The sequence below is a fragment of the Microtus oregoni genome, unplaced genomic scaffold, assembly GCF_018167655.1.
Source record: "Microtus oregoni isolate MIOR12 unplaced genomic scaffold, Mior012 000017F_ref0000208, whole genome shotgun sequence".
Classification (NCBI taxonomy): domain Eukaryota; kingdom Metazoa; phylum Chordata; class Mammalia; order Rodentia; family Cricetidae; genus Microtus; species Microtus oregoni.
Genome location: NW_024543076.1, coordinates 28232327 through 28256002, shown reverse-complemented (window position 1 = coordinate 28256002; position 23676 = coordinate 28232327). Strand labels below are relative to the sequence as shown.

The window sequence follows — 23676 nt, the reverse complement described above, 5'->3', positions numbered from 1 at the left end:
AATGTTCAAGGCCAGCCTGTGCTACCTGATACTCTAACTCAAAAAGCAAAGATGAAACCATCTGGGCTCAGAGCTTTTATGAATGTGAGGCAAATTAGGAACCAGCAATTGCAGCAAATGAATAGTAAAAGTCTGAAAATGTAACTTACGGTGGTCTAGAGCAACTGTCCTGTTAGATTCAGCTAGGAAAGTTCTGTCATTTTCTTCCCTTTCAAAATGGCCTCACCTGTGCTGAAACAGCAAAGAGGTGAACAAAAGGTTGACCATTCCCTCCTGCTCTAAACCTGTCATTTGGAGACCAAGAAATCTCTAGCGTCTGTGGCTGATCATTCTCAATGTCCTTTTTCTTTTTTTTTATATATATTTTTTTTTATTGAGAAAAGGAGGAAAAAAAAACAAATTTCCACCTCCTCCCAGCCTCCCATTTCCCTCCCCCTCCTCGCCCCCTACGGCCCCTCCTCTCACCCTTCTCCCCCTCCCCCCACTCCTTTCCCCCTCCCTCTCCAGTCCAAAGAGCAGTCAGGGTTTTCTGCCCTGTGGTAAGACCTAGGACCTCCCACCTCCGTACATATCTAGGAAGGTGAACATCCAAACTGGCTGGGCTCCCACAAAGCCATCACATTACGTAGGATCAAACCCCCGTGCCATTATCCTTTGCGTCTCATCAGCCCTCATAGTTCGCCATGTTCAGAGAGTCCAGTTTTATCCCATGCTTTTTCAGTCACAGTCCAGCTGGTCTTGGTGAGCTCTCAATAGATCAGCTCCACTGTCTCAGTGGGTGGGTGCATCCCTCGTGGTCCCGACTTCTTTGCTCATGTTCTCCCTCCTTCTGCTCCTCATTGGGACTTTGGGAGCTCAGTCCAGTGCTCCAGTGTGGGTCTCTGTCTCTATCTCCATCCATCACCAGATGAAGGTTCTATGATGATATGCAAGATATTCGTCATTATTGCTCAAGGATAGGGTCATTTCAGGTTCCCTATTCTCAACTGCCCAAGGAACTAACTGGGGACCTCAGCTTGGGCACCTGGGAGCCCCTCTAGGGTCAGGTCTCTTGCCAACCCTAAAGTGGTTCCCTTAACTAAGAATTGTGGTTCCGTGCTCCCCTGTCCAACCTTCCTTTATCCCAATCCTCCTGCTTTCCCAAGGCCCGACCTCCTTCCCTTCTAACTTTTCTCTCCCCATCTCCCCTTACCCCCAACCCACCCCACCCCAAGATCCCAATTTTCTCCCCGGCAATTTTGTCTACTTCCCTTAGCCAAGAGGATAACTATATGTTTTTCCTTGGGTTCCCCTTCTTACTTAGCTTCTTTAGATTCACCTATTGTAGACTCCGTGACCCTTATTTATGGCTAGAAACCAATTATGAGTGAGTACATCCCATGTTCATCTTTTTGGGACTGGGATACCTCACTCAGGATAGTGTTTTCTATTTCCATCCATTTGCATGCAAAATTCGAGAAGTCATTGTTTTTTACCGCTGAGTAGTACTCTAATGTGTAGATATTCCATACTTTCTTCATCCATTCTTCCATTGAAGGGCATCTAGGTTGTTTCCAGGTTCTGGCTATTACAAATAATACTGCTATGAACATAGTTGAACAAATGCTTTTGTCATATGATAGGGCATTTCTTGGGTATATTCCCAAGAGTGGTATTGCTGGGTCCAGGGGTAGGTTGATCCCGAATTTCCTAAGAAACCGAAACACTGACTTCCATAGTGGTTGCACAAGATTGCATTCCCACCAGCAATGGATGAGGGTACCCCTTCCTCCACAACCTCTCCAGCAAAGGTTATCGTTGGTGTTTTTGACTTTAGCCATTCTCACAGGTGTAAGATGATATCTCAAAGTTGTTTTGATTTGCATTTCCCTGATTGCTAAGGAAGTTGAGCATGACCTTAAGTGTCTTTTGGCCATTTGAACTTCTTCTGTTGAGAATTCTCTGTTCAGATCAGTGCCCCATTTTTTAATTGGGTTAATTAGCATTTTAAAGTCTAGTTTCTTGAGTTCTCTATATATTTTGGAGATCAGACCTTTGTCTGTTGCGGGGTTGGTGAAGATCTTCTCCCAGTCAGTAGGTTGTCTTTGTGTCTTAGTGACAGTGTCCTTTGCTTTGCAGAAGCTTCTCAGTTTTAGTAGGTCCCATTTATTCAATGTTGCTCTTAATGTCTGTGCTTCTGGGGTTATACATAGGAAGCGATCTCCTGTGCCCATCTGTTGTAGGGTATTTCCCACTTTCTCTTCTATCCTTTTCAGTGTGTTCGGGCTGATATTGAGGTCTTTAATCCATTTGGACTTGAGTTTTGTGCACGGTGAAAGATGTGGTTCTATTTTCATTCTTCTACAGGTTGACATCCAGTTGTGCCAGCACCATTTGTTGAAGATGCTTTCTTTCTTCCATTGTATACTTTTAGCTCCTTTATCAAAAATGAGGTGTTCATAGGTTTGTGGGTTAAAATCCGGGTCTTCTATACGATTCCATTGGTCGACTTCTCTGTTTTTATGCCAGTACCACACTGTTTTCATTACTGTAGCTCTGTAATAGAGTTTGAAGTCAGGGATGGTAATGCCTCCAGAAGATCCTTTATTGTATAGGATTGTTTTGGCTATCCTGGGTTTTTTGTTTTTCCATATAAAGTTGATTATTGTCCTCTCCAGATCTGTGAAGAATTTTGATGGGATCTTGATGGGGATTGCATTGAATCTATAAATTGCCTTAGGTAGAATTGCCATTTTTACTATGTTGATCCTCCCAATCCAAGAGCAAGGTAGATCCATCCATTTTTTGGTATCCTCTTCAATTTCTTTCTTCAATGCCTTAAAGTTCTTGTCAAATAGATCTTTCACTTCCTTGGTTAGATTTACCCCAAGATATTTAATGCTGTTTGTGGCTATCGTGAATGGTGAAGCTTCTCTGATTTCCCTCTCTGCTTCCCTATCCTTTGTGTATAAGAGGGCGACTGATTTTTTGGAGTTGATCTTGTATCCTGCCACATTACTAAAGCTGTTTATCAGCTGTAAAAGTTCTTTGGTGGAGTTTTGGGGGTCGCTTAAGTACACTATCATATCATCTGCGAATAACGAAAGTTTAACTTCTTCCTTTCCAATTCGAATCACCTTGATCCCATTATGTTGTCTTATTGCTATTGCTAGAACTTCAAGTACTATATTGAAGAGGTATGGAGAGAGTGGACATCCTTGTCATGTTCCTGAGTTAAGCGGGATGGCTTTGAGTTTCTCTCCGTTTAATTTGATGTTAGCTGTCGGCTTGCTGTATATAGCTTTTATTATATTTAGGTATGACCCTTGTATCCCTAATCTCTCCAAGACTTTTAACATAAATCGATGTTGAATTTTGTCGAATGCTTTTTCAGCATCTAATGAGATGATCATATGGTTATTTTCTTTCAGTTTATTTATATGCTGGATTACATTGATAGATTTTCGTATGTTGAACCAGCCCTGCATCTCAGGAATGAAGCCTACTTGATCATAATGGATAATTTTCCTAATGTGTTCTTGGATTCGGTTTGCCAGTATTTTGTTGAGGATTTTTGCGTCGATGTTCATGAGTGAGATTGGCCTGTAATTCTCTTTCCTGGTTGAGTCTTTGTGTGGTTTTGGTATCAGAGTAACTGTAGCTTCATAAAAGGAATTAGGTAATGACCCTTCAGTTTCTATATTGTGGAATACATTAAGGAGTATGGGTATTAGCTCTTCTTGGAAGTTCTGGTAGAATTCCGCATTGAAACCATCTGGTCCTGGGCTTTTTTTGGTAGGGAGGTTTTTGATAACAGCTTCTAATTCTTCGCGACCAACAGGTCTGTTTAGATTGTTCACATGGTCCTGGTGTAACTTTGGTATATGGTATTTATCTAAAAAAAGTGTCCATTTCTTTTACATTTTCCAGTTTTGTGTTATACAGGCTTTTGTAATATGATCTGATGATTCTCTGAATTTCCTCTGTGTCTGTGGTTATGTCCCCCTTTTCATTTCTGATCTTATTAATTTGCGTATTCTCTCTCTGCCGTTTGATTAGTTTGGATAGGGGTTTATCAATCTTGTTGATTTTCTCCAGGAACCAGCTTTTTGTTTCATTGATTCTTTGGATTGTTTTCTGTGTTTCTATTTTGTTGATTTCAGCCCTCAGTTTGATTATTTCCAATCTTCTACTCCTCCTAGGTGAGTCTGCTTCTTTTTTTTCTAGAGCTTTCAGGTGGGCTGTTAAGTCTTCAATATGTGCTTTCTCTGTTTTCTTTAAGTGGGCACTTAGTGCAATGAACTTTCCTCTTAGCACTGCTTTCATAGTGTCCCATAAGTTCGAGTATGTTGTTTCTTTATTTTCATTGAATTCAAGGAAGACTTTAATTTCTTTATTTCTTCCTTAATCCAGGTATGGTTCAATAGTTGACTGTTCAGTTTCCATGACTTTGTATGCTTTCTGGGGGTAGCATTATTGTTGAATTCTAACTTTAATCCATGGTGATCTGATAAGACACAGGTGGTTACTAATATTTTTTTGTAACTGTGTAAGTTAGCTTTGTTACCGAGTATGTGGTCAATTTTCGAGAAGGTTCCATGAGCTGCAGAGAAGAAGGTATATTCTTTCCTCTTTGGGTGGAATAATCTATAGATGTCTGTTAAGTCCATTTGCTTCATTACCTCCATTAATTCTCTAATTTCTCTGTTAGGTTTCTGTTTGATTGACCTGTCCATTGGTGAGAGAGGAGTGTTGAAGTCTCCTACTATTAGTGTGTGTGGTTTGATGGCTGCCTTGAATTTTAGTAATGTTTCTTTTACATACATGGGCGCTTTTATATTTGGGGCATAGATATTCAGGATTGAGACTTCATCCTGATGAATTGTTCCTGTTATGAGTATAAAATGTCCCTCTCCATCTCTTCTGATTGATTTAAGTTTGAAGTCAACTTTGTTAGAAATTAGTATGGCCACACCTGCTTGTTTCTTAGGACCATTTGCTTGATAAGCCTTTTCCCAGCCCTTTACTCTGAGTAGGTGCCTGTCTTTGTGGTTGAGGTGTGTTTCTTGTAGACAGCAGAACGTTGGATCCTGTTTTCGTATCCAATCCCTTAGCCTGTGCCTTTTTATAGGTGAGTTGAGCCCATTGACATTAAGTGATATTAATGACCAGTGGTTGTTAACTCCGGTCACTTTTTTAGTAGTAGGGTTTGTGTGTTTCCCTTCTTTGAGATGCGCTGGTGAAAGGTCTCTAGATGACTGAGTTATTGTGGGCATTGTTGGGCTCCTTGGTTAGTGATTTTCCTTCTATAATTTTCTGAAAGGCTGGATTTGTGGCTACGTATTGTTTGAATTTGTTTTTATCCTGGAAAATTTTGTTTTCTCCATTTATAGTGAACGAAAGCTTGGCTGGATATAGTAGTCTGGGCTTGCATCCATGATCTCTTAGTTTTTGCAGTACATCTATCCAGGACCTTCTGGCTTTCATGGTTTCCATAGAGAAGTCAGGTGTAAGTCTGATAGGTTTACCTTTATAAGTAACTTGGCCTTTTTCCTTTGCGGCTCTTAATATTCTTTCTTTATTCTGTGTATTCTGTGTTTTGATTATTATATGGCGAGGGGATGTTTTTTTTTTTGATCCAGCCTATTTGGTGTTCTGTATGCTTCTTGAACCTTCATAGGTACCTCTTTCTTCAGGTTGGGAAAGTTTTCTTCTATAATTTTATTAAGTATATTTTCTGTACCGTTGAGCTGCACTTCTTCTCCTTCTTCTACTCCAATTATTCTTAGGTTTGGTCTTTTTATTGTGTCCCAAATTTCCTGAATGTTTTGTGATGAGAATTTGTTGGTTTTGCTGTTTTCTTTGATCAGTGTGTTTATTTTTTCTATGGGATCTTCAGTGTCTGATATTCTCTCTTCTATCTCTTGTAATCTGTTGTTAGTACTTGTTTCTGTCATTCCCGTTCGTTTACCCAGATTTTCCATCTCCATTCTTCCCTCGGTTTGTGCTTTCTTCATTGCTTCCATTTCATTCTTCATGTCTTGAACCGCTTCCCTAACCTGTTTGATTGCTTTTTCTTGTTTCTCTTGGTTTTCTTGCGTGTCTTTGAGCGATTTATTCATTTCTTCTACCTTTTTGTTTGTAATATCTAATTGTTTATGGCAGTTTTTCACCTCCTGTTTAAGGTCCTCTATTATTTTCATATAGTTCACTTTTGAGTCGATTTCTTCTATTTCTTCAGGAGTAGGGTGTACAATTCTTCTTATTTCAGGATCCCTGGTTTCTGGTGGTGTCATGTTGCCTTTCAGATTGTTGGAGGAATTCTTGTATTGGCGCCTTCCCATCTCTTCCTTCAAATGGAGCCAGGAGAGGCCTGGTCTCTTGGTCCAGACTTTGCTGTGATTGACTCTCAGGGTATATCTCTTCAGTGTAGAAGCAGGGACCGTTCCCGTCCAGATGGGATTCCTCTGCAACCGTCCTGATGGGATCCCTCAGCAACTAAGCAGGGCCGCCGGTAGCCCAATGATCCAGGGCCAACAGGATGAATGGAGCAGGGGGGGGGGGGTGGTATCCAGGAGCGCGCAGGAAGCCTGGTGCTGGAGCTGAAGGTGCCCGACTCCCTTACAGGGGACCCTGAGGCCTGCCTGGCTGGCAGGCACTCACCGCTCTGGGTGGGTCGCCTTAGTATTAGGAGCTTAAGACTGTAGTTGAGCACTGGTCCTAGCATACAGCAGGGCAGGGTTGGGGAGGGGTGCTGGGGGTGCTGGGTCGTGCGAAAGAAAGACAGCCCTGCAGAAGGAGCTGGGGGAGGGGGTTTGTGCTCTCTTTGGGGACAGTCCGCCAGCCCCTGGGTAGCACACACTCACCCGTCCTGATGGGATTCCTCAGCAACTCTGTCCTTTTTCTTTTTAAGGTGACTTTGACAGCTGATGACTCATAAGGATTCTCATTTCCAAATGCTTTGTTTGAATCTTGAGCCCAGTGAGCTCCCTTACTGGGTGGGCTGGCATTCCCAGAATGTAGTGACTTTCATTGTCTGGAGCATTCTTAAATTTTGATTTATAGGGGTTGTTATTCTGTGGGGATAGGGAAAATCTTGAGAGAAAGTCGATCACTACTGGAAACAAAAGTGAAGGGGCCTAAAGAAAAGAAGGTTTGCCAGTCCTGTACTTATAGGAAGCCATTACGGATACAAAGGGTCCTCAAATGCACTTTGGTCTTATTTCACCCTTTTATGTGGAGATTGTGACTTTGCGAGCTCTCATAGGCATTACAGAATACATTACAGAATGTATTTCACATTTCACAAGTGTCCAGATGCACTAAATTTGAAACCTATTTCTCTCTACCATAACAGAACTTGCAAAAGTATCCTTAATTTTATAGATATTACAAAATAAGCAATACTAACTTTTGTTACTTCTTCTTCAAATTATTGAATAACCCACTTTCGTTTAAGCCCCCATTCCCATGGATACTGGTTTAAGGATAGAGGATACAGGACTGTCAAGATTTCAGTAGGTTGAAGCTACCTTGCATTACTACACCATCTCCTTTGCGCTAATTCCGTCCTTTTGTTAAATCCTTGGTGACAGGCATGGTGGTGCCATTGTGTTGGATCAGGAGAATCACGTAAGTGATGTCTTCCCAGAGAGACATCTGGGAGGCTGAATAAGTCCCCTTTTCTTACATTTTACCCCGATCTGCCAGTGGTTCCCAAAGCCTGGCTTCTTGCTAATATTGTCTCCCTTTCTTAGATGCATTTCCCTAAAATTCAATAGTTTAAAACAACAGTCACTGATGTCTCCGTTTCTGTGGGTCAGCAATCTGGATGGGCTCAGCTGGATGTCTCTGACGTGGGATCCCTCACCGAGCTGCAGTCAAGAGTTCACTTGGGGACTCAGTCATGAAATCATAGGTATTAAAGGAGAGGATGTGCTTCTGAGTTCATTCATAGCCACTGGGGACCTTAGATCTCTCGCTGGCTGTCAACCCCTAATATCAGTTCCTTGCCTCATGAGTCTCTCTCCCTAAGGTAGCTTGAAACATGGACCTAGCTCCCCTCAGAACAAGTGGGAGAGAGGGGAAGAGAAAGGGGGGGGCAAATTAGAAGTGAGTCCCATAGGAATCAAGTCTCAAAAGCGACCTCCCTTTACTTTGCCAAACTCTGTCCATTGGAAGGAGGGAGACGAGGTCAAAGGCATCCTCAAGAGAAACAGATCACACAGGGTGTGAATGTCCAAAGTGAGCATCACTGAGGCTCACAGTGGAGGCTACCGACCACACCTTAGTGGGACTTTCTGCACAGGTGCCACTGTGACACTTGATCCTTCCTCAAATGTGGACTACAAGAGAAATTAAATCAACCTCTGATCTGATAGAGAAGATTACATAGGATTCTGGGTGCACATGAGTTATTCAATCCTAGCACTAAGTCATTTAGCCTCTCTAAAGTTAACCAACATGTGGATAATAATACTATGTAACATCCAGGGCTGCTAGAAGGATTGAATAATGTAAAACAAACAAAAGACCTGGAATGTTTGACAACTAGAAAGCACTTCACGAAGTCAACTTATTATGACTTGATATCAGCAATTTAGGATTTTAGATAGCCCACGTAATAGAGAAAAACTGAAAGGAAAATCAGAAAGAATATAAAAGAGCTCAAGACTATCAAACAAAGTGCAGTAGATGATTGTAAATCACCCAGCAACCCCAGAATGCGCATTCTTCAAAGTACCTATGGTGTGCGTACTGAAAAATACCTAGGTCAAAAAAAATCAGACTGCAACAAACGTAAAATGATTGATATCACCAGAGAGAAACCAACCTAGAAACTGATCATAAACAAAAGGAAGATTTCAAAAACTCTGAAAATTAAGAACAGTTCTAAATAATCCATAGATTAAGGAATGAATTTCAAGAGAAAAAAATAAAGCATACATTAAACAGGATGCAAATGAAAACACAACATCTCAAATTCACAGAGCATTGCTAAAACAGTACTAAATGAAAAATGAAAGTACTGAATTCACGCATATTGAAGAAGAAACGTCTCCAAACAACAAGTTATTCTGTCAATGACCTATGTATAGTGAGCAAAATGGAAGCAATAAATAAATGCCAAAGTAAGCAGGAGAAAGGTAATAAAAATAGGAGCATAAATCAGAGTGATAGAATACAGAAAATTATAAGAGAAAAATCAACAAAATAAGAAAAGATGACAAAATCCTCGTGTGATGGTTAATCTCAGTTATATATAATCCCTTATTATATATCTATGTATATTATTGTCTCTAATTTGTCCTTTTTCATGTAATATATCTTTCTGAATTATCTTTTCAATTGATAATGTTTTATGATAAGTTTATTTTTATTTGGTTGACCATTTCTTTCATTTTCATTAGATTCAATTTCTGGTGTTACAATTTCATTTTCCTCAATTTTGAACTTTTCTCCTCAAACTTACCATTGTTTCAGTCACTTGGAGACTGTCTTGTTGAGACTTGGACAAACATCTGTTTGAATCATTTATAAGGATATTAATTATTTTAAAAAGTAAAATTCTGAAGTATTAGCTATTTTAGTCATCTCTGTGGTTTTGGCTTCCATTCTAGGGATGTTGGGATGGGTCATGTGTCATATGCTTTATGTTTCTTTGTCATGTTTTACACACCTGTTGGAATGGACTTCTCACCAATTTTAACTTTCCTTTCTTCTTTCTTTCTGTGCATTGGTGTTTTGCCATTGTTGTTGGTTCCCCTGGAACTGGAATTACAGACAGTTGTGAGCTGCCATGTGGGTGATGGGAATTGAACCTGGGTCCTCTGGAAGAACAGTCAGTACTCTTAATTGCTGAGCCATCTCTCCAGCCCCTTTTGTGTGTACTTAGAGGGCTGTCTGCATCAGTTCATCTGTGGACAGGAGAGAAGCTTGGTCTTGATTCCTGGCTGAGTTTGCTGAGGTGTTCCCGTCCTGGCTAGGTGGCAGCAGGATCATGGGCAGGTCACACAGGGGTCACCATGACAAGCAGATGGAGTAAAAATCCCAATCCTGCAGTGAGCTCTGGATGCCATTGGAGTTAGAACCCTACCTCATAGGAGGACTCTGGAAAATAAACTCAGATCCAGAGCTGAACTCAGACTGCTGGAGCCAGCACCTCAGTCCTGTACTAACTCCTAGGACCACTGGACTCTGAGCCCTGGTCCTGAGGTAAACTGCGGTAAACTATGAATCAATTAGAGTCAAAACAATCCATTTTATAGCAGGTATGTTGTAGCAGCTTGTGTTCTGCAATTAATTTGTCCATTTTTCTGCATTGTCAAGTTTATGTGTATGGCATCATTCTCAGGTTTCATTATTCTTTGGTTTCTGTTGTGTCTACAGAATGTCCCTTTTCATTCCTCATCCTAGTCATTTGCCTTGATTTCTTTCTCTGTCTTGCTAGATGTCTAGTTACTTATTTGTTGCTATGATAAAACACTCAGACAAAAGTAATTGAAGAGAAAAGAATTGGGGGGGGGGAAGGGGTGTCACCGTTCCAGGGAGTGATGGTGGAGAAGGCAGGGCATCAGGATCCTGAGGCAGCCTGCCAGAGAGTAGCCACAGCCGGGAAGCTGAGGGAGATGAATGCCAGCCCTCAGTTCGCTGCCCTTAGGTATTCCCTCACAGGCATGCCCAGAGGCCCCTCCCAGGTGATTTTAGATTCTGTCAAGGTGACAACTGAGATTAACCATCACACGAGGATTTTGTCATCTTTTCTTATTTTGTTGATTTTTTTCTTATAATTTTCTGTATTCTATCACTCTGATTTATGCTCCTATTTTTATTACCTTTCTCCTGCTTACTCTGGCATTTATTTATTGCCCCCATTTTGCTCACTATACATAGGTTGACAGAATAACTTGTTGTTTGGAGACTTTTCTTCTTCAATATGCATGAATTCAGTACTTTAAGTTTTTCATTTAGTACTGTTTTAGCAATGAACTGTGAATTTAAGATGTTGTGTTAATAAACATGACCAATATTTCCAAAAAGTCTAGGACATGTAAAGGAGGCTAGACCTGATCCATGGTATAGAGGAAGAAGTGGAGATAAAGTCTAAAGAAATACAAAAACTATTCAGTAAAATTATAACAGATAAACTCCCAAACCTGGAGACAGAACTAGGCATCCAAACACAAAAAGCTTTTAAACTTCAAACAGACCTTGCTAGAGAACCTTTCCATGAAATATAATAGTCAAGATGTCAAGGAAACAATACTAAAAGTGTTACAGAGGAAATAAAAACACTAACTCACACACAAAGGCACAAATAACAGAAAAAGCTCAAGTCTTTCACAGGCACACTAAAAAACAGAAAAGCATGGAACAATATATTTCGAGCTCTGAAGCAAAATTGAGCCAAGAGTGTTATAACCAGCAAAGCAGCCTTTCAAACTGACCAGAAGGTCAGCATATTTCAAAAGAGACACAAATTAAGAAATGCATAACTGAGCAAGCCCTGCAAAAAAAATCATTTAGGAATATTATACAGGGAAGAAGAAAGTATCCTCTGCAAGCACACATATACTCCACGAAAAAACACAAATAATTCAGTAAATCAGAACATCACCTAACAAAGTCTTAGGAAATAGGAAACCTTTAAATAACATTAAACGTACATGGCCTCAAGTCACTGCTTTAAAAAATAAAAACGCTCAAACTCACCAAATGGACTGAAACACAAGAACAACTATCTGCTGTCTCCAAGAAATACACTTCAAAACCAAAGACATCAAAAGATAGAGGTCAAACTACCAAGCAAAGAGAAGCTATACAATCAGTCATAGTTGTTCTTATACCCAATAAAATCAACTTAAAATAAGAACTAATCAGAAGAGATACATAAGGTCACTATATGAAATAAAAGGAATAATCTATCAAGAAGGTATAACAATTGCAAACATTTATGCTCCAAATTTTGGAGCCCCATTTTCATGTAATAAACTCTACAGGGCATAAAAGCCACATAGATCCTGACACAGTAGGAAAAATTCACAACTCCACACTCATATTTAGACAGCTCTTCCAAACTAAAGCCAAGACCTTTCAGAGATAAATTATACATAGATCAACTGGACCTAACAGCATATCCCACACAGCTACAATGCATGCCCTTCACAACAGCAGTAGAACCTTCTCCACAATTGATGGCATCATAGGTTACAAACCCATCTTTAACAAATAAAAAGAAAACTTATAAAATTCCTTGTTTCTAGCAGATCACAGTAGAATAAAAGTGGACGTCAACAGCAAGAAAAATTACAGAAACTACTAGGAAACTGAGCAATGCAGTTTTGAATGAATAGTGGGTCATTGAAGAACTCAGAGAAGAAATTTAAATTTTCTAGAACTGGACAGGAGAATATTTTAATGGTTAAGAGCATCTGTTATCCTTGCAGAAGACCTGGGTTCAATTCCCAGCACCCACATAATGGCTCATAATTACCCATAACCCCAGTTCCAAGGGATCCAAGGGCCTCCTCTGACTTCTGTGGACATTAGGCACACATGAAGTGCACAGACATGAATGCAGGCAAAACATTACATCATATTTTAGGGGAAAAAATCTTTAGAAATAGAATGGATAAAAGTTGTATTTTTAATCCTAGAATCAAATGCAAATAAGAACACAACCAACCAAAACCTGTGAAACAGCCAAGACAGCACTAAGAGTACAGTGTGTAGCTATAAGTGCTCATACTAAAAAATAAACAAACTAGAGAGAAGTCTGGTGACCCTGACCTAAACTATTCCAAACTCCAGTTTAGCCTTGGGCACACATTCTGAGTGTCCGCCTAACCTGCTGAGTCCATTAGCCCTAGCCTACCCAAGCCATATCCAAGCCCCAGGCCCAGCTTGGACCATACACCCAGCCTGAGGAGTCCTGCCTCCACCCCCTCCAACCCCCAGACCTAAGCTGTTTTGTATAACTAGGGCATGGGCTCAGTCTGGAGAGTCCAGCTTGTAATGTCTCCAGCCTCCAAGCTTGATCCTGGACACATACTCTATGCCAATCAGCCTGCTGCGTCTGCCAGCCTTATTCCATCAGTGCCCCAGATTTTCAGGCATAGCCTGAAGTGGTACCAAAAATAATCTAGAGATTCAATTCCATTCCAATGTCTTCTCACAGAACAAGAAGAAAATACAAGAATTTATATGAACACATGTAAAAACCAAAGCAATTCTAAGGAGAAAGAATATAGCTGGAGGTATAACCGACCTTGAGTTATACTACAGAGAGACAGTAACAAAGACATCCTGGTATTGGTATAAAATCAAATATGTATGCCAATGAAACATAATAAAGTATCTGTAAATAATCTGGCAAAGTTATGGCCATCTACCTTTGGAAAGGGATTGAAAACATGCAATAATTTTTAAAAATAAAATCCTATTCAACAAATGATGCTAGAAAAATCTGATATCATCTACGGAAGACTGAAATTGGATCCCTGTCTTTCTTCCGGTACAAAATCAACTCCTTCATTTAAAACCTGAAATGCTGAAGCTGCTTGAAGAAGGATTGGGAATACACTCTTGAACAGAGATTTAGTCAAGAACTTTCTGACCAGAACTCCAATAGCACAGGAGCTAGCCCCGAGAATAAACAGATGGAATAACAGGAAACTAAAAAGTTTTGTCACAGCAAAAGAAACTATCATACAAACACACACACGCAGTCACAAAGTGGGAGAGCATCCTTCCCAGCTAGACTTCAGACAGAGGACTAATATCCAAATTTAAAATGAACTGCAACAATTAAAAATCAAAACTCTCAATCAATAAATGAGCTGGAGAAATGAACAGATAGTTTGAGACAGAAGAAACACAAATGGCCAATGAATATTTTTGCAAGTATTGAGCAACCCTAGTTATCAGGGACATGCAAATTAAAATCACTCTTAAGATACCAACTCATCCCTCAAAAAAAAAATCGTCATCATCAAGAAATCCAACAGCAAATGCAGGTAAAAATGTGAGGAAGAGAAACTCTTGTGCTCTGTTGGCGGAAGTGCTAGCATGGGAATGGGTACGGTTCAGTAAGGAACATCCTAAAACAGGTTACCGTGATAAAAACCTAAAGTGTCGCTCAACAGTCTGCGGGCATTGTTGCAAACAAGCATGCTAAGGGCAAAATTCTTGCCGAGAGAATCAGGGTGCATACTGAGCTCTGTAAGAGCCAAGACAGCCTCCTGAAATAGGTGAAGGAAAACTATCTCACACACACAAAAATAAATAGATAAATAATGAAATAAAAAGTAACCCAAAGAGGAAGTCACCTGATTTCAATTGACAGGCCAGTCTGCTGCACCCACAAAGCTCTCACGCGTTGTGAGGAGAGAAAGGAAGCCAAGTTGCCTGAGCAGCTAGGACTTAGGAGAAATAAGAGACCTAAGTTACTGTTCAACATCACTCATAAATATGGACAAAAATCTTTAAAATATTATCATGTAAAATATTATCATAAAATGTTAAGCAGAACGTAACAACCTATAAAAAGAATTATACACTAGGCCACATGGAATTTATCTGAGGAATGCACTCCTGGTTCCATATTCAAACATTAATTGATAACAGTTCACCGTAGCAACTGCTAAGGAAGAAAAATCACATGACCTTATCAACTGGTGCAGAGAAAGTATTTGACAAAATTCAGCACATCTTCCTGATAAAAACTCGCAGGAAGAAAGAGAGGGGAACTTCCTCAAGTTTATGAAGAACTTTTACATACACCCAACAGTAATCAACCAAATGCCTTCTCCTCCCTAAAATTAGGAACAAGCCAAGAATGTCCACTTTTGTCTCTTAATTAACACAGCATTCGAAATTCTAGCAGAACAGTCAGGCAAGAAATAAACAAAAGGCCTGTAAATTGGAAAAGAATAAAAGTATTTTACCTGCAAATGATGTGATTTTCTACATACAAGATACCAAGGAATCTACAGAAACATTTTATAGTAATAATAAGCATATGATCTCAAGTTTGTACAAGATAAAAGAAACAAATTTGATCATATAGAGAATTATGCATGTGATGTAAACAACAGTTATTCAAAAGAGAGGAGTTGGATATTTCCCTAACATAGTGTGTGCAGCTATACATTGAAGACAACAGACTGCTGGTAAAATAGCATTAAAATTAAAATAAAAAGAGAAATCTAAGTAGAAGAGGTTTGTCCTGCTCACTGACTGGAAAACTCAAAACAGGAAACATGTCAGTTCTTCCCAAGTTGATATCAAATGTAACAGAATTCTTATTAAAATTATAGCAAGATCTATTTATAGCTAAAATTATTCTAGAATCTCTAAGCAAAGAGAGTCTAGAAAAAGAGAAAGAAATGAAGATGTAAAAATCATTCTACCAACTTCAAGTCACATATATATATATGTGTGTATGTATGTATATATATATATGTATGTATATGTATATGTATATCACATCAATAGTGGCCAGGCAGTGGTGGCACACATCTTTAATCCCAGCACTTGGGAGGCAGAGGCAGGCAGATCTCTGTGAGTTCGAGGACAGCCTGGTCTACAAGAGTTTGTTCCAGGACAGGCTCCAAAGCAACACAGAGAAACCCTGATTTGTGTGTGTGTGTGTATGTGTGGTGTGTGTGTGTGTGTGTGTGTGTGTGTGTAATGTTTAAGAGATTGATAAGAACACATGAATAAATCAGATGGAATAAAGAATTCAGAAATCTACCCCAAACTAATTATGATTCAACCACAAAAAAGAATGAAAGTATGTCCCTTGTAGGCAAATGGATGGATGTGTACATCATTACCATATGAGTTACATTTCTTGTGGCTGTAACAAAAAATATCTGACCAAATAAAGGGAGTCAATTTAAGAGAACAAGGATTTATTTGACTCTAGGTTCAAGATGGTCAGTTACGGCCAGAAAGGCCAACAGAGTTAACAGTAGTGGGAGTAGGTAGCTGGAACTTCCCACAGCTAGAAAAGAAATTGAAAGCAGTGAAGAGTAGGCTGTTCTTCCCTCCTTTTCATTCAGTATGGAATCCTAGCCCATGGAACAGTGCTGGCTATATTCAGGCCAGGTCTTCCCTCCTGTATAACCCTCTTTGGAAACACCCACAGATACACCCAGAGACATACCTGGTAGGTGATAGCAAATCCAACCAAGTTAAAATTAACAAGTTGTAGTGCAACAAGACCTTTCAAGATGCTACACACACACACACACACACACACACACACACACGTCTACTCACCCCATATAGGGAACAACAGACCAATGTATGGATACCACCAAAATCCAATTTGATGAACCAATGAGTTTTATCAGGGTTGCTTACTTATAGGAACAGACTCAAAAACATCTGCATCATCAAAGCCTATCCCAACATAGGAGACATCTTGCAAAGGCTAGAAACAGGGAACACACTGCACAGCCTCCAGGCTACTCAAAAGAATGGAGAACATCCTTTCCAAGTGATTCTGTTGATCTAAACCTCTTCCAGGAAGCCCAGCTTGTTTGTGCTTCTTCCGGGCAGCTGGTCTGGTCCTCTTTGCAGCTTCTACCTGCGGCAGTGTCCATACGACATATTTGTATCCCTCAATGACCGGAAGAGTCTTCTTTGCAGCTTGGCTTATCTGAGAATGACTCTCAGTTTTACTGTAGACTCTTGGAAGGGAGGCCTAATAAATCTGGTCAGGTTCAGGGACGTCCTGAAGCTATTTCAAGTGATTTACCTTCTACCTTAAGGAACTTCCTTGAAGGATGGACTGTTTCAATTTTAAAGAAAATTGCTTATCTTAGTTAGGGTTTTCATTGCTGTGTCAAGAAACCATGACCACGGAAGCTCTGATAATGAACAATTTATTTGGGGTGGCTCGCTTATAGTTTCAGAGGTTCAGTCCGTTATCATCATGATGGAGAGCATGACATCGTGCAGGCAGACGTGGTGCTGGAGTAGCTGAGAGTCTGACATCTTGCAGGCAACAGGAAGTGGACTAAGACACTGGGCAGTATCCTGAGCATAGGAAACCTCAAAGCCCGCCCCCATTGTGACACACTTCCTCCAACAAGGCCATACTCACTCGAACAAAGCCACACCTCCTAATAGTACCACTCCCTAAGAAATTATGGGGGCCAATTACATTTAAACTACCACACTGTTACACAACACTCCTCCCCTTTCTTCTGCTCTTACATTCTATGGGTCCTCTCTTCTACAATACTCCCTAAGTCTATGTGGATGTCCGCACATGGCTAAGAATTAGGCCACTGTTGCCACAGCAACTGCCACTCATTCTCAGGAGCTTCACCAGTGCTGATGAATTAAGGCTGACAGCAACGGAGGTCTATGTACAGAAACACAAATGTTTAGAAGACAGTTTGACAGCTACAAGTCCATCTAGTAAACCAATAAAAATTGCTTCCACATTGGGTCCTATGGCCTCCCCAGTTATAGGATTTTTTTCCCCCGCTTATAGAACCAGACATGAACTCTGTCTTATGGAGTAAAACTGAAATCATATCGGAAAGCTATGGGTCTTACCCATGGGTGCTGAGCCACTAATGCACAATCAGGCACATCCTGCCTAGCATGTTGGTATTTCTGCACACAGGGACCATAGCCAAGCAGGAATGTTGGTGACAATTCTCCACCAGCAGCCTGCATGGCCCTTTCTGGCACTATAAAAGCCAGCCAGCAGGGGGGAAGTTTCCGGTTCATTTCCCAATTTAACTTCTCCATGTTCTGCAGTCAAAGTGTATGGTGTCTTCAAAAATAGGATTTTACTATTTAGTTTGGGCATATAATCCACAGAAGTAGCAGTAGCACTTTATGATTTGTCAGGCCTTGGGGACTTCCCTGACCAACAGTTCATAGGGAAGGAGTCTACCCCGGCAGTGGGATTCTCATTTAATAACCTTATCACTTCACAGAGTGTCCTTTTCCACCCACATGGGGTACCTCTTGGATTTAAACCTTTTCACTATTTTAACAACCCATTTTTCCTTTTGACTGACCCAGGCCCAGTAAGGTAGTTACAAATACCATTTCACCTGTTTGTCTTTAGCCCAGCTCTGTCCACCAGTGTTAGTGAAGCATCTGTCCTTGTCACTACCGATTCTCCATGGCACCCATACGTAATGCTTGGTCAACTGAGACTCCTCAGGGTGGCTTTACCTGTTTGCTCACTTGCAAGAAAATGCTTGTAAGAGGTCTGCATCCGTGTCCACATGGGTAAAGAGAGCATATTTGTACCCCTCAAAGACAGACATAGGCCCTATGAAGTCTGTCTGCCAGTCTCGCATGGAACGGGTTGATTTATGTGCATATCCCATGAGGGCATCCATTTTTCAAGCCCTGTATTGGAAACAGGATTCATATTTTTAAATAGAATGTGAAATATCAGAATACTTCACAGGAATGCCAGCACCCTTAGCCATTTTCCAACCTATGCTGGCTCCCCTATGACCAGACTTTATATGGGCCCAGTGAGCAGCTTCCAAGGGTACCTGAAGGGAAATGGCCCATACCTTGGTTAGGGCATCTGCTTTCTGTTTTCCAGCAAGAACTTAATGGGCTGTGGGCTGCTACATGGAAAACAGCCAGGGGTTCAGATTCCTGTTGAGCTCTGCTACCTATTTCTTTCCACATTTATTGTCTCCATGGTGACCAATCCAGCACCAGCCAGCCCTCCTTTTCCCACTGGCCCATCCATAAAGTGAGACCTCAATATACAAACCAAATGTCAGTATAGGTTGTCATGGACCAAGTCTCATAAGCCTATTTTTACTACTATCCTTGTTGATCCGAACTCACCCCTCTCCCTTTTGCAGCCACATGGAATCTCTATTACTTGTGTTGCTACAGTTACCCATTCTTGTTTGGTGTGCCCACTATGACCATCTGTGTACCAGGCATCTACAGGGACGAGTGGGTCCTTTCCTGCTTTATCTGACTTCTCTGTTTGTTCAATAGCTGAATTAAGGGACACTGGTCCCAGGACTGCCTGCACGGCATTGGTGATGGGGTTTGTAGACAACTTGCCTTGTTTCTATTGAGTATACATGCCACCTTTACAGGGTTTGAATCTGTACTGCACCAGAATGGGGTCTGGAAAGAAGGACTTTATCTGGCATGGCCCTTGATCTGATAAGCTATTTTTGCAGACACTTAGGCGGAACCTTTATGGACTCTGCCTGTTGCAGGGCTTATGTACTCCTGGCAGTTGCTGTTCCCCTTCTGTGCACTGAGCTTCTGCTCCTTTCCATGACTGAGACAAAATCCCTATTGGAGCTCTGCGGGCTCTTGCCATAGCTCCCAGCTATCGCCTGCTGAACTCCTTATGACTTCGAACAGGAAGGGACACCAGGATAGTGGGGCACATGGCTGTTTAGCCTGTCCTGCAAGGATCTTAATCTGCTCAAAAGCCTCTTGTGCTGTTTTTGTGCCAAACCCATATAACACTCTTTATCAAGTTATAGAGAGGATGGACAGTATGGGCAAGATAAAATATGAAAGTATACCAATATCCCAAAGCCCCCAACATGCTCCTAACTTCTTTACATTGACAGCACAGGGTATTGTAGGATTTTGTTAGTATCGTTGTCAGGTGTATCATCTTACTAGACTATCATAACCCCCCAAAAGTTTCCAGCCCCGCCTGGTCTTTGTTCCTTGTATGTATTAATTCCCCATTCTTGTTCCTTTAGATGCACTTGTATGTCTCTGATGGCTTCTCAGATCTTCTTAATACTGCGCCATCTACATAACAAAACCTGTTCCAGAGGATGATGGGACAAGGCAATGTCCTTAATCACCATTCATAACAAACAATGGGGTTACAAAGATAACCTTGATTATGCACCCCGAAAGTCAGTTGTCATCTGTTCTGAGCAAGCATCAGGTGCCCCCAGATGTTCACAGCTAAGAAGATACTAAAGCCAAAATAAGCCATGTCTAATACAGCATGGAAAAGATTCGCCTATTTGATTCAATTGCTTCCTCCAGAGATTAAGGTTAGATACAAAGGTATGGATAGGAGTGCTAACTTAATCAGCTCTCTGTACGTCCTTAGCCATCTCTGAGCTATTGTTTCCACATGCTGGAGCTCTTCCAGGGAGGCATCTGTTCTTCTCTGCATCTGATGAAAACTGCTTGTCTCCAGCTTCGCCTCTGCCCACAGCAAGGGTGAATGTGACCCTGCTCTCCCCCGCTGTACCTCCTGGCTCCCTGGATCTGAAAGGCCTTGACTTGGAACAGCCTGTAGCTTTTGCCTTCCCCCATTCACTGTACCTAACTGATGCAGGAGTGCCTGGCTGGGAAAACCATGCCCACCTTTAGCATGATGTCTTGCTGGAGGGAAGTGTACCCTCCTTCATCTGAGGGGATAATTACCTGCCCTCGAGTCAGACTTGACCATCTTCACAGGTCTTGTGCTATCGGGGGTGCCTTCTGTGAACTGCTCCTAGGCCTTTAAAGCCCCAAGAAGCCCCATAACAAACAATATGCTTTTCCATATGAAGTTGAGTACTGTTCTTTCGAGGTCTATGAAGAATTTTGCTGGAATTTTGATGGGCATTGCATTTAATCTGTAGATTGCTTTTGGTAAGATTGCCATTTTTACAATGTTAATTCTACCTACCCAAGAACATGAGAGATCTTTCCACTTTCTGGTGTCTTCTTCAATTTCTTTCTTCAAAGATTTAAAGTTCTTGTCATACAAGTCTTCCACTTGTTTGGCTAGAGTTACTCCAAGATATTTTATGCTATTTGTGGCTGTTGTGAAGGGTGATATTTCTCTGATTTCTTTCTCAGCCCATTTATCATCTGTGTACAGGAGGGCTATCTTGTATCCTACTACATTACTAAAAGTGTTTATGAGAAATTGTTTTGTAGAAATTCTTTGGTAGAATTTTTGGGATCGCTTATGTAAACTATCATATCATCAGCAAATAGTGAGAGTTTGACTCCTTCTTTTCCAATTTGTATCCCCTTGATCTCCTTTTGGTGTCTTATTGCTCTAACTAGGACCTCGAGAACTATATTAAATAAATATGGAGAGAGTGGACAATGAACCTTGTCTTGTTCCTGATTTCAGTGGGATCGCTGGGAGTTTTTCTCCATTTAATTTGATGTTGGTTGTTGGCTTTCTGTATATTGCTTATATTATGTTTAGGTATGTTCCTTGATGGAGGAAGGTCATTGGTTAAATAAAAAGAAACTGCTTGGCCCTCATTGGTTAGAAGATTGGTGGGAGGAGTAAACAGAACAGAACGCTGGGAGGAAGAGGAAGTGAGCTCAGACTCCACAGCTCTCCTCTCGGGAGCAGACGCCTCAGAGAGACGCCATGCTCTCAGCTCCCAGGCAGACACACGCAATGAAGCTCCGACCCAGGGTGGACATAGGCTAGAATCTTCCCGGTAAGCACACCTAGGGGCGCTACACAGATGATTAGAAATGGGCTAAATTAATATGTGAGAATTAGCCTAGAAGAGGCTAGATAGAAATGGGCCAAGCAGTGATTAAATGAATACAGTTTGTGTGTTGTTATTTCGGGCATAAGCTAGCCAGGCAGCCGGGGTGCTGGGGACGCAGCCCTGACGCCCTTATTACTACAGTTCCTTGTATCCCTGCTCTCTCCAAGACTTTATCATGAAGGGATATTGTATTTTGTTGAAAGCTTCTCGTCATCTAATGAGATGATCACGTGGTTTTTATTTTTCAGTTTGTTTATATGGTGGATTAGGTTGACAGATTTTCGTATGTTGAACCATCCCTTCATCTCTGGAATGAAGCCGACTTGATCATGGTGAATGATTTTTCTGAAGTGTTCTTGGATTCGATTTGCTAGTATTTTATTTAGTATTTTTGCATCAATGTTCATGAATGAGATTGATCTGTAATTTTCTTTCTTAGTAATGTCTTTATGTGGTTTGAGTATCGTGGTAATTGTAGCCTCATAAAACAAGTTTCCTTCTGTTTCTATTGTGTGGAACAATTTGAGGAGTATTGGTATTAGTTCTTCTTTGAAAATCTTGTAGAATTCTGAGCTGAAACCATCTGGTCCTGGGCTTTTTTTGGTGGGGAGACTTTTGATGACTGTTTCTATTTCTTCAGCAGTTATAGATCTGTTTAATTTGCTTGTCTGGTCTTGATTTAATTTTGGTAAGTGATATTTATCCGAAAAGTTGTCCATTTCCTTTAAGTTTTCCAATTTTGTGGAGTACAGGTTTTCAAAATATGACCTGGTGATTCTCTGTCTTTCCTCCGTGTCTGTTGTTATGTCCCCCTTTTCATTTCTGACTCTGTTAATTTGGATATTCTCTCCAAGCCTATTGGTTAGTTTGGATAACAGGTTGTCTATTTTGTTGATTTTCTCGAAATATCAGCTCTTTGTTTCATTGATTCTTTGTATTGTATTCTTTGTTTCTATTTTGTTGATTTCAGCTCTCAATTTGATTATTTCCTGTGTCTAGTTCTCCTGGGTGAGTTTGCTTCTTTTTGTTCTAAAGTTTTCAAGTGTTCTGTTAATTCAGTAGTGTGAGATTTTTCCAGCTTCTTTATGTAGGCATTTACTGCTATGAACTTTTCTCTTAACACAGCTTTCATTGTGTTCCATAAATTTGGGTATGTTGTATGATCATTTTCATTGAATTTTAGGAAGTCTTTAATTTATCCCTTTATTTCTTCCTTGACCTATTGATGTTTCAAGTGAGCATCATTTAATTTCCATGTGTTTCTGGGCTTTCTGGAATTAGTGTTGCTGTTGAATTTTAATTTTAAGCCATAGTAGTCTGATAAAATAAGTGGAGTTATTCAGATTTTTTTGTATCTGTTGAGGTTTGTTTTATTACATGGTTTGTGGTCAGTTTTTGAGAAGGTTCCATGAGGTACTGAGAAGAAGGTATTCAGGTCTCCTCAACATTCACAGAAATAGCCACTTAGTTCTGCTTCTAGCACTCAGGTTTCCTATAGAGCACAAATTCAGACTCGTCCAGATTCCTCCCACCGCAAGCCAGTTCCCAATGCTTATGAAGCGCCTGGCAGGCAACCACAGCAATAGCCCCGCTTCTTTTCACCAGTTTTCCATGTTAGTTTCCTTTCTTGTTGCTGTGACAACATTTTAACAACAACAACAAAAACACTTAAGGAAAGATGGGTTTGTTTGAGTTTGTGGCATGAGAAGCCACCGTCCATTGCGATGAGGGAAGCCTTCTTCTGGGACCACTGCATCTGGGACGGCCGAGAGACAGAGAGCAGGTCTTGCTGGCACTCCTTTCCCCTCTTTATTCAGCCCAAAGGATGTTTGTTGCTGCTTTCATTCAAACCGGATCTTCTCTCTGTGTTCAAACCTCTCCTGAAATACTCTCAAGGATACACCTGAAGAGCGATCTTCTGGTAACTCCAAATCCAGTCAGGTTGGCCTTATTAATCATAATAACACTGTGCTAAATGAAGAAGCCAGATTCAGAAAGACAAGTGTTTATGTGTAGAATCAAGGGGGAAAAATCAGAGAAGGGGGACTCTATTAGTTATTCTTATATTGCTGTGAGAAAATGCCACAAATAAGATAACTTACAGAAGGAAGGGATTATTTGTGGTTTACTGTTCCAGAATGAACAGAGTTATCACCATCATAAAGAAACGTGTGACAACAGGCAGACATGG

General features: G+C 40.7%; 1 protein-coding gene across 1 annotated transcript in view; it reads left to right on the top strand.

Annotated features, from left to right (window-relative positions):
- Cpa6 (carboxypeptidase A6) overlaps positions 1–23676 on the top strand; it is a 313792-nt gene that overhangs the window by 197575 nt on the left and 92541 nt on the right. The gene's annotated exons all lie outside the window — the stretch shown is intronic.